The sequence below is a fragment of the Nicotiana sylvestris genome, chromosome 7 (assembly GCF_000393655.2).
Source record: "Nicotiana sylvestris chromosome 7, ASM39365v2, whole genome shotgun sequence".
Classification (NCBI taxonomy): Eukaryota; Viridiplantae; Streptophyta; class Magnoliopsida; order Solanales; family Solanaceae; genus Nicotiana; species Nicotiana sylvestris.
The window spans coordinates 103,096,817-103,106,347 of NC_091063.1; positions in this window are offsets into that span (position 1 = coordinate 103,096,817).

Sequence of the window (9,531 nt, forward strand, 5' to 3'; positions counted from 1 at the left end):
GCGTTCACGATGAAGGCTTCGTGTTCACGAAGGGCTAGAGTCTTGTTCATCGCGTTCGCGAGGTCTATGCCACGTTCGCGTAGAGTAATTTGATCAGCTGGGCTTGAGGCATTTTATTCATCACGTTCGCGAGTGGTGTAACGCGATCGCGAAGGTTTAGTCCAAAGAAGCATCGTGTTCGCGATGGGCAGGTCGCAATCGCGAAGCAGAAATTCTAGTCAAGGTTATTTTGTGCTTCGCTAACGCTAAGCTTTGACCGCGTTCGCGAAGAAGGAAATTTTACCTAGGGCAGAATGTTTAAAAATGAGCTTCGCGAGCTTTGGTCTATTTTCTCCATTGTTGAACTATTTTTGGAGCTTATGAGAAAGATTGAAGAGGGAATCGAAGGGTAACACTTGGAGGTAAGATTTTTGAACTCTATACTCGATCCTATGTTGATTCATACTTGTTTAATCATAAAATATGTGGAAATTAAAGCCTAAAATTGGGGAATTAGGGCTTGCAATTGGAGACCTAGAAATGGGATTTGAGGGGTCATTTGAGGTCCGATTTTGATGTTCTTGGTATGTATAGACTCGTGAGAGGATGATGATTCTATTGATGTAATTTTTATCGGATTCCAAGATGTGGGCCCGGGGGCCGAGTTTGAGCAATTTCGAGATTTTTAATGTAAATTGGATATTTTCGAGTGGGCTTTGTTCCCTTAGCATATTTTAATAGTTATGTACTGATTGTGGCTAGATTTGGAACATCCGGAGGTCGATTCGTGAGGCCGAAGGCATTGCGGGCTAGAGTTTGGGACGGATCGAGGTAAGTAATGATTGTAAATACTGTCCTGAGGGTTTGAAACCCCGGACTTCACATCGTTATGCTATTTTGAGGTGACACACACGCTAGATGACAAGCGCGGAGTCGTGTACCGTTGGGGATTGTGATTTGGTCCGTCTTGTACGACTGTTAAGTCACGTATTTGATTTGAAATCTTATGATATTCCATATTTTAGAGATTGATATTATATTTTGGGTTGTATGCCATGTTTGAGGCCTTGTGTCGACCTGTTGAGACCCTTAGGGGCATTTTTACTATTATTCCTCACTCTATTTGTTTTGAAAACATATTCTCAGTCATGTTTTACCTGTTTATTGTTTAAATTTGGTTTTATCACTTTACTTCTGAAAATGTGAAAACTGTTTGGGCTGAGTTCCCTGTTTTACTGATGGTCCTAGTGATTGTGAGGTTGATGACTGAGATAGACTGAGGGTCTAATTGTGAGGTTAATGACTGAGAGAGCCCGAGGTCCTGGTTGTGAGGATTATATATTTATGGATCGGGCTGCGCTTGGGCTGTAGGAGCCCCTCCGGAGTCTGAATACCCCCAGTGAGCATAGTCGACTATATATATGGATCGGGCTGCACGCCGTAGTGATATATGGATCGGGTTGCGCACCGCAGCGGTTACTATATGGTACCTATTGAGTGTGAGTGCTGAGTGTGAGCGTTGATTGGTAAGAGTTGAGTCACGAGCGACTGAGAGGCTTTCCCGAGGGGCGATAGATATATACATGTACATGAGTGATGCTTTGTCTGATGGACATATTTATGAACTTATTGATTTTCACTCCTCTTTAAAGTGAGTTTCTATCAACTATGTTGATTTATTTACTGCTTTCACTCAACTTTATACTGAGCCTCTGTCGAAAATGTTGAACAAATGTTTTTAAATGACTTTTATTTAAGCTGGGGTTTATAAGATATTCAGAATTTAATCACCGATTTGGCTTTGTTATTTCCACGATTTTCATGTTTAAGGTGTTTATGATTCTTTTTTTGCCCGAGGGGCTGTTTACGAACTATATTTTGCCCGAGGGGCCGATTATGATTTTCATCTCTTTTATTATAAATGGTATTTAACCCCCCTCCCCTACTGAAACTGTTGGAAGGTATCTTCAAATGATTTTTACCAAAAGCTGGATTTTAAATGAGACGATTGACTCGTATTCTGATTTGAAAGCCTGTTATGCTTATGGAGTTTATCATAAATATGGATTCATCATTTTCTACTGCTCAATCTTTATTTACTCTTATTACTTACTGGGTTGGAGTACTCACATTACACCCTACACCTCGTATGCAGATTCAGGTATTTTAGAACCCGATAGGGGGTGTTGATTGCTCAGACGCGGAGTTATCAGAGTTAGCAAGGTGGCTGCACGACATTCGCAGCACTGCTTCTTTCCTCTCATTTTCATTACTGTACTTAGTACATTTTTGACTATTTTTTTGTATTCAGATCTTGGTAGATGCTCATGGCTAGTGACACCCCGATGCCGGGCTTGTATGTTATTTTCGCACTATTCATTCAGACTTATATTATGTAATATTTATTAAATTAAAGGCTTAAAATGACTCTTAATGATTAAAGGGTTAAAATGGGTGTTGTGTCGGTTGGCCTTGTCTTCACGAGAGGCGCCATCACGACCAGGTCTGAGTTTTGGGTCGTGATAAGTTGGTATCAGAGCCTAGGTTACATAGGTCTCACAAGTCATGAACATGTTTAGTAGAGTCTCGCGGATCGGTACGGAGACATCTGTACTTATCCTCGGGAGGCTGCAGAACCTTTAGGAAAAACTTCACATTCTTGAATTCTTATCGTGCATCCTTGATTCAGCTTTAAAAGTAACTCTTGGAATTCCTTCTACGCATTCGTATTCGCACATGAGCACTTGGTATCAGATATGCATCGATGGTTTGTGATTCCCTAATCGAGGGGCGAGATGTGATCTTTGTCTGTTGATGTTGGGACAGTCTGAAGGACTCGAGGCCGGATTTTGCCTATAGCTTGAGCACCGAGGTGCTGATTGTGTGAGCAAGTGTTTTTAAACTTATACGTTCAATAGTGCCCTATTGGTAGAAATAATGATTGGATAGTTACGTGATGAGTGTGAAGTGACTGCGAGATGTATTCATATAATTTGGAAGCAACGAGAAGGGTCTGCTAGAGGATAGAAGAACCATAAGGTGCTTGATTTCCATCTTGATTCGAGGTTTAGCCCCGAGTTATGGGCGAGTGAAGAATCTTTTCATGTTTCCTAGTTGGGAGTGAAGTAAATTACATGTTGCGGTATGAGTTCAGACTCAGGAGAACTAAGTGACTGTGTAATGTTTATGACGGTGGAAGGTATACAGAAATGTTAGTTGGAGGCAAAGCAGGTGGGTTATCTCCTGCGGAGTGTTCTGAGGTTGTGTGATCCTTATGTTGTCTGCTAGGAGATCTCATTTACAAGTGTAACATATGTGTTGTAATTTAAATTTGGGTCGCTTAAGAGAGTGGGGTTCAACTGTTACGAGAGTGAATGCGAGATTTGCATAAAATTTAAAGTACCAGGTGGTCAGTGTTCCACGAGTGTATGAAGGGTTGAGTTTAATCTCCCTATGGTATTATGGCAAGAATAGAGTATATGTATTATGAGTTCTTGAGTGTGTTTTGATCTATGGCTTCGAGCCAAGTGGGGGAGTCTACTATTGATTAGTTGATTGCATGGTTATGTGCTATGTTGATTCCAGTTTGAAGCGTACTGGTGAATCAGTTATGGCCTACGGAGATTGAGACCGAGGATGGCATGAGTAAAGAAATTTTTTTTACAAAGGTTATGTCATGCTTCATAGGTGTATGAGAATCACATAATGTCTTGAGTTGTTGTTGGTAACGGATGCTCAGTGCATAAAGCAGGAAGTGGCTTGGTTGTTCTAGGATGAGGTTACGCTCTGCTGTGTCGGAATGCTATTGAGGCACGGGTGGTTCTATCAGTTTGATCAGGCTAATTGCAGTTTGAATAGAGTAAATGACTCTCAAGAATGGTTCTAATGTGTTCAAGATTCTACATGTAACAATTGCGTATTTTAAAGTTGTATATGTGGTTAGAAACTGAATTTTCAATGGAAGATTCAAGACTTGTGGTAATTTCTATATTAACTATGGGATTCTATGTATCAGTAGCAGGAAGGTAAAGGTAACGGATTTAGATTCGCAAGAAGTCTCTTCAGAGTAAAGCATTTTGAACGTGGTGCTCATGGGAATATCTGAGAAAGTATTCAGCGGCTTATGAGCCTTAGACGGTGTGGCTTTATGCTTGGGTCCCGTGTGGTAAGTTTGGGTTGAGGAATTATGATGTTATAGCAAGAAGGAGTATCAAGTTGAAGGTAAATCAGAAGAAAACTCGGATAGATGGGATAGCTTGGTAGTAGGCCGAGTCAGTATGGTAAGGATATGATTAGTTCTTTGGATGCTTACGAGATAATGAGTTTCTACAAGTGTTTCGCGGCAATTCTCTTGGGTTTTAGTGACCTGCATAACTCAGTTGAGTTAGAAGGATTTAGTCCTGACGATTTAGTATTGTGCAAATGGAACTCGGAGAGTTCTAGATGGTTTCCACCACAGTTAGAGAGGTATATTTTTCCTATTGGCATGAAGAGCATGGGATGTATAGTGATTTTCTCCCAGCTGAGGTCCAATAGAAAAGTTCTTGGTTAGTTGAGTACGTAGTTATGTGTGGCTCGGAATGAATATGAAGTTCTCATGTTTACCTTAGGACGGTATAGTATATGCGGTGTGTTGTGTAAGACTTAGATTTGCATGTGTAAGGTCACAAATCAGTTCTGAAAGGAAGGTGACAATTCTTAGGTAGCACGGACAGTTTCAGATAATTAGAGAAATGAGCTTCAGATGATTTGGGAAATGATCTTCAGATGATTAAGGAAATGGTAATGCTAATTGAGTTTAGTTGACGATGGTATATATTTCAGGAAAAAAAAAAGCAATGTTATTAAGTTGATGGTACTTTGGTAGTATTGCAGCACTTCTTGTTAGATCTGCTGTTGATATTTGAGTTTGCCTGGCGGCACAAAAGATTTTGGAGTATCTCTCGTGGAATGATTAAGTACTAGAGGTGTGTTATATATGCGAGCGGCGGAATTGGGATCAGATATAGTAATTCGTGTGCTTTATGGACTTGGAGACTGGAAGTTCTCATATACAGGTTAGCTCGTAGGTGTGGACGGCAAGGATATGGGTAAGTTAATCAGATGATAGTATGTGCTGTGATTCAGCCATTGTGAACCTTCGGAGGATTATTTATTTGTTGTGTGTGACTAGAGTTGTTTTGTAGTTCATTGGTAGGCCTATATAGATGTATGTTTTGCATCGAGGCGACTTTGTTGACTTCGAGTTGCTATTGGTGAGGGATGTGTTGATTCGGTTATTATTGAGCTATTAGTAATCAGGGGGATCTATGAGTTAACTTTCCGTATTGCGAGACGTTAAGGTTTGTTGGTTATAGGCACATGTGGTGCGGTGTTATTGGGTCCTCTCAGTGGAATTCGAGCAGGTAGAGTATCGAATATTGCTCGGCGGGTAGCGTATCAGTTGTGTTCCTTCGGAAATGTGTAACGTTGTATCAATTTCCTCGCGGTGGTTATGATGATTGCTTTGGTTTTAGACATTACATTGCGCACGGTTGTCGATTTTGAGCACAGTAACTTAAGGTGTCTCATGTGGACCAGTGTTTGGATGAGGTCACGCATTAGAGCGAAGTTATGTGGAAGTATGATCCTACGGGTTAGGTTCATGTGTTCTGTTTCTACAATGTATGGCGTGTTCTCAGCCTTGTGTTGTGGTGGTACTAGTGAGCTTGCGGTACATCTCTTTCATTTGAGTCATTTTCATGATTTGTGTAAGTTCGGATTGTGGCTTATTGGTGCACGGATTGCACAAGTTGTGGCTTTAGTCTGTATTGATGTACCAATGTCACCGGAGTAGTTCTGTTGGATTAATGAGATCATCGGGATCTTTAATGACTGTAAACGGATTTGATTTCAGCATGTTGGAAGGATAATATCGACTTTCGGCGCAAAAATTTGTTATGGTCTTTGACAAAGGAGAAGTAGTTTCATGAATGGTTGATCTAAGGAAACGGTTATGGCTTACTACGTGTTTCATTTATCATTGGCGGTATATGGAAGTGTTGGAATGAAATTCTCGTTGATAAGAGTTTCCTATCGATATTCGGTTGTTGTGTGCAGCTGCTGTGATTAAAAGTTATCGCTGTAAGTGTTTGAGCTATGTGGTGTATCACGTAATTGCACCGAGGTTGCGGGTATGGGTTATTACAGCTTGTTCGATCTTAGTCAGAGTATAGATGTAAGATTTTGATCTTGTGGATGATTTCGGAAGTGGAAATGTGGTTCAAGGTTCATGGGCTAGGTTGGACTGTGGAATTTCAGTTACATTGTGTTATCGGACCTATACGAGATAGGGTGATGTAGGATCACCTCCGGGTATGTTCATGGTAAGGTCATTCAGTGATTGGTTGGCTTTTGGAACAACTATGGGCACGTTCGAAGACGAACATATGTTTAAGTGGGGGAGGATGTAACGACCCGATCGGTCATTTTGAGCTATTGCACTTTGCTTTCCATTTCTCGGGCATGACTTGCCCTGTGTGATGTATTATGACCTATGTAAATCGTTGGTTTTGATTTTCAGAGTAATCGGAATGAAGAACAGTTCTCAGTTTGAAGCTTGAAATTTGAAGAAAAAAAAAAGTTTGACCAAGATTTGACTTGTTGGTATATGATATCAGATCGAAATTTTTATGATTTTATTAGCTCCGTTAGGTGACTTGGGACTTAGGAGCGTGATCGGAATGCATTTTGAAAGTTTGTGGAAGTTTTAGGCTTGAATTGGAGAAATTGAGATTTTGGCGTTTTTCGGTTGATAGGCGAGATTTTGATATAGGGGTCGGAATGGAATTCCGAAAGTTGAAGTAGCTTCGTTGTGTCATTTGTGATGTATGTGCAAAATTTCAGGTCATTCAGACGTGGTTTGGTCGGGTTTTTGATCAAAAGCGTAACTCGAAAGATTTTGGAATTCTTCGGCTTGAATTCGATGCAAATTTGGTGTTTTTATGTTGTTTTGAGCGTTCTTAAGGTTGGAACAAGTTTCAATGATTTAGGGGATGTGTTGGCATGTTTGGTTGAGGTCTCGAGGGCCTCGGGTGAGTTTCGGGTGGTCAATCGGGCCATTTCATGTTTTTTAAAGTTGCAGAAAACTGCTGAAGGATTTCAGGATATTTGACTTTCGCGTTAGCAAAGGGTTAGCTGGTGAGGCTGAGGAATTAGCCTTCGCGTTCGCGAAGGGCCAAAGTCTTGTGCATCGCATTCGCAAGGTCCATGCCGTGTTCGCGTAGAGTAATTTGATCAGCTGGGCTTGAGGCATTTTATTCATCGCGTTAGCGATGGGCAGGTCGCGATGGCGAAGAAGAAATTCTAGTCAAGGCTATTTTGTGCTTCGCGAATGCGAGGCTTTGACCGCGTTCGTGAAGAAGGAAATTTTACCTGGGGCAGAATGTTTAAAAATGAGTTTCGCGAGCTTTGGTCTATTTTCTCCATTGTTGAACAATTTTTGGAGCTTTTGAGAAAGATTGAAGAGGGAATCGAAGGGTAACACTTGGAGGTAAGAATTTTGAACTCTATACTCGATCATATGTTGATTCCTACTTGTTTAATCATGAAATATGTGGAAATTAAAGCCTAAAATTGGGGAATTAGGGCTTGTAATTGGAGACCCGGAAATTGGGATTTGAGGAGCCATTTGAGGTCCGATTTTGATGTTCTTGGTATGTATAGACTCGTGAGAGGATGAGGATTCTATTGATGTGATTTTTATCTGATTCCGAGACATGGGACCGGGGCCGGGTTTGAGCAATTTCGAGATTTTTTATGTAAATTGGGTATTTTCGAGTGGGTTTTGTTCCCTTAGCATATTTTAATAGTTATGTACTTATTGTGGCTAGATTTGGAGCATCCGGAGGTCGATTCGTAAGGGCGAAGGCATCGCAGGCTAGAGTTTGGACCGGATCGAGGTAAGTAATGATTGTAAATACTGTCCTGAGGGTTTGAAACCCCGAATTTCACATCGTTGTGCTATTTTGAGGTGATACACACGCTAGATGACAAGCGCGGAGTCGTGCACCATTGGGGATTGTGACTTAGTCCGTCCCGTACGACTGTTAAGTCGCGTATTTGATTTGAAATCTTATGATATTCCATATTTTAGAGATTGATATTATATTTTGGGTTGTATGTCAGGTTTGGGGCCTTGCGCCGACCTGTTGAGACCCTTAGGGGTATTTTTACTATTATTCCTCACTCTATTTGTTTTGAAAACATATTCTCAGTCATGTTTTACCTGTTTATTGTTTAAATTTGGTTTTATCACTTTACTTCTGAAAATGTGAAAACTGTTTGGGTTGAGTTCCCTGTTTTACTGATGGTCCGAGTGATTGTGAGGTTAATGACTGAGATAGACCGAGGGTGTAATTGTGATGTTAATGACTGAGAGAGGTCGACGGCCTGGTTGTGAGGATTATATATTTATGGATCGGGCTGCACGCCTCAACGATATAACGCTTGGGCTGTAGGAGCCCCTCCGGAGTTAGCACACCCCAGTGAGCGCAGTCGACTATATATATGGATCGGGCTACACGCCGCAGCGATATATGAATCGGGTTGCGTGCCACAACGGTTACTATATGGTGCCTATTGAGTGTGAGTGCTGAGTGTGAGCACTGATTGGTAAGAGTTGAGTCACGAGTGACTGAGAGGCTTTCCCGAGGGGCGATAGATATATACATGTACATGAGCGATGCTTTGCCTGAGGGTCCTGTTTATGAACTTATTGATTTTCACTCCTCTTTAAAATGAGTTTCTATCGAATATGTTGATTTATTTACTGCTTTCACTCACCTTTATACTGAGCCTCTGTCGAAAATGTTGAACAAACGTTTTTAAACGACTTTCATTTAAGCTGGGGTTTATGATATGTTCAGAATTTAAACACTAATTTGGCTTTGTTATTTCCACTGAAATTTTCACATTATGAGGTGTTTATGATTCCTGTTTTGTCCGAGGGGCTGATTACGGTTTTTATCTCTTTTATTATAAATGGTATTGACCCCCCCCCCTCACTGAAACTGTTGGAAGGTATCTTCAAATGATTTTTACCAAAAGCTGGATTTTAAATGAGACAATTGACTCGTATTCTGATTTGAAAGCATGTTGTGCTTATGGAGTTTATCATAAATGTGGATTCATCGTTTCCTACTGCTCAGTCTTTATTTAATCTTATTACTTACTGGGTTGGAGTACTCACATTACTCCCTGCACCTCGTGTGCGGATTTAGGTATTTCAGAACCCGATAGCAGGTGTTGATTGCTCAGACGCGAAGTCATCAGAGTTAGCAAGGTGACTGCACAACGTTCGTAGCACTGCTTCTTTCCTCTCATTTTCATTACTGTACTTCGTACATTTTTGACTGTTTTTATTGTATTCAGACCTTGGTAGATGCTCATGGCTAGTGACACCCTAATGTTGCTTGTATGTTATTTTCGCACTGTTCATTCAGACTTATATTATGAAACATTTGTTAAATTGAAGGCTTAAAAATGACTCTTAATTATTAAAGGGTTAAAATG